This window comes from Limulus polyphemus, unplaced genomic scaffold (assembly GCF_000517525.1).
Source record: "Limulus polyphemus unplaced genomic scaffold, Limulus_polyphemus-2.1.2 Scaffold57, whole genome shotgun sequence".
Lineage (NCBI taxonomy): Eukaryota > Metazoa > Arthropoda > Merostomata > Xiphosura > Limulidae > Limulus > Limulus polyphemus.
Window position 1 is genome coordinate 174,475 of NW_013665667.1, and position 2,726 is coordinate 177,200.

Consider the following 2,726-nt stretch of genomic DNA (forward strand, 5'->3'; position numbering starts at 1 on the left):
AAACTTGAAAATCACTTTTTTTTTTTTTTTGATAAAATGAAAAAGATCAGTGACAACTTAAAATACATAAGATGATCTGGTTCTTTATTCTCCGGCCCAGCATGGCCAGGTGGTTAGGGCGCTCGACTCGCAATCTGTGGGTTGCGGGTTCGAATCCCCATCACACCAAACATGTTCGCCCTTTCAGCCGTGGGGGCATTATAATGTGGCGGTCAATCCCACTATTTGTTGGTAAAAATAGTAGCCCAAGAGTTGGCGGTGGGTGGTGATGAATAGCTGCCTTCCCTCTTGTCTTACACTGCTAAATTAGGGATGGCTAGCGCAGATAGCCCTCGTGTAGCTTTGCGCGAAATTCAAAAAAAAAAAACTTACCAGGACTTAGTGAATAACATAACCAACTTGGATCAATCTTTTTAACTATATGGATGAGTATGATCAAACATTCGTATAGTGCCAGAACAATTACTTTTACATGATTTGGTGAAGTCACTACATTTGTTTTGTAACACATTTGGACCTCTCCTTACCCAGTAATTGATCACTTCAGAGGTTAGATGAAAAAGCCATAGACCAATGTCCAGTTCAAATCCTGGAAGTTTTTGCTGTACTTCAACTGGATCCAATTCTATTTGAGGAGTTTCTTTTGAATCAGAGTCCATCTGAAACTGAGTAACAACTGAACTTTCAGTATTATCTTCATTATTAAATGATGACGGCTGTGACGGAGTAAAGTATTTATCAATCATTCTACATTTTTTGACAACTTCCTGATACTTTTTCTCTTTTCCATGTACTAATTTCCTCTTTTGAGCACCAGTAATATGTTGTCGTGGAGTTTTGTGTTGATCACTCATTTCTGTAACGTATGTAATAGTACAAAAATCAATAATATACTAAAATACAAAATATTTTATATATGTATGTGTGTGTAGTGTGTATGTATGCTTGTGTGTTGCTGTGCATGTTTGTATGTGTGTGTGTGCAAGTGTGTGCACCTTGCATATATATCATATATATTTTAGTGTTGTGTAGCTGCAGGTCTTCTTCGTATATCTTTGTATATATGAATGCTGGTGTTTGTTTGTTTGTTTGTAATTAAGCACAAAGCTATACAATGGGCTATCTGTGCTCTGCCCAACATGGGTATCGAAACCCGGATTCTAGCGTTGTAAGTCCGCAGAAATACTGCTGTGCCACTGAGGGGGCAGGGTGCTAGTGTATGTATATATGTATGTATATTCAGGTAGATGCTTATATTGTGCAGTGTGCACAGTTGGTAGGAGTGGATGGTCTATGGATCTATGTACATTTGTGGATGTGTTTGGGGGTAATTTCCTGCCTGCCAGTTTGTTTGTTACATTCCGGGAGCTCCCAGAGCAATGCTGCCAAGTAGGCAAGCTGAGACCATCGATAGGTTTTGCTTAAACTGACGCCTGTATGAACTATTATATCTACAATAATTACACTTGTTTTCTATATTTCATAGTGTCTAATAATCTATATTCTATTTCAGGCCCATCCAGATGGAATACATCTATAACAGAACAGTTAGAAATATAGAAATAAAAATCAGTTTAGCTTAATTGTTTACATTTCATAATATTAATATTAAAAAAAAAACTTTGTGAGGCCCCTAAACTATGGAGGCCCTGTGGCAGTTGCCTCATGGTAAATCCGGCACAGATGTGGATTAGTGTAAATATTATGTACGTTCCAAGAGTGATGTAGCCAAAAACTGTTGTTTTCAATTAAAGAGTTTTATTTAATGTTACACATATTTGCATATACATATTTACAGTTGTGTCTTTCACTAAAAATTTCACATCTGCAATTGATAAATGGAATTAGCATATATATATATATATAAATGTTCGTGGATTAGATCAATCAAAATTTTTGAAAGATCGGTGGGAGATTTTGCGAATTTCGGATGATGTTATTATTGCTTTTGAGTGTAAAGCTATACAAGGCTATCTGCACTTGTCCCAAAATTTTAGCGTTGTAAGTCCGTAAAGTTATTGCTGAACACCGGGGGATAGAGCTCGTAAACTCACTCTCAGTTTCACAAAATGGTTTTGTTTGTTTGGAGTTAAGCACAAAGCTGCTCAAAGGACTAACTGTTCTCTGCCCGCTACCGGTATCGAAACCCGGTTTCTAGCATTGTAAGTCCACAGACATACCATATTCAATTCTGTAGGGAAAATTCAACAATATTCTTGCAACCAATTATAGGCTTAGAAATTTTGCAGAATATCGCGACCTTATAGAAACTTCTACGTCTACACTTAAATTATTTTGGTAATTTATTAGGGTAATGGTAATTTAAACACCAAAAGCGGGCGGAATATTAGGAAACGAATAAGCGTAAAAAGTATAATGACAACATGTTAAACTGCTGATTCCACCCCCACGTTCCTCTTCATTTGTCCATTGCAGCTTGAAGTCAAAGGTGTGCTATAAATATTATTTTACATTTATCTTTTGTCATACACAATCCACTGCTAATAAATTCTCGTTCAATAGGAGAATACATCATGAGAGACAAAAAATCTACGAAACGTTATTTATGTATCCAGTACAATACTATAGAAGTTATGCTTTAATAAGCACCTTTTCTGTGTGTAATATTTACCTAAGTAAAAGATTAACAATAAGTTTTGGACCTTTCAACATCCGGTCAAGGACGCCTCAACATTAATCTATAATACGCACAAATGTAGGTTTTT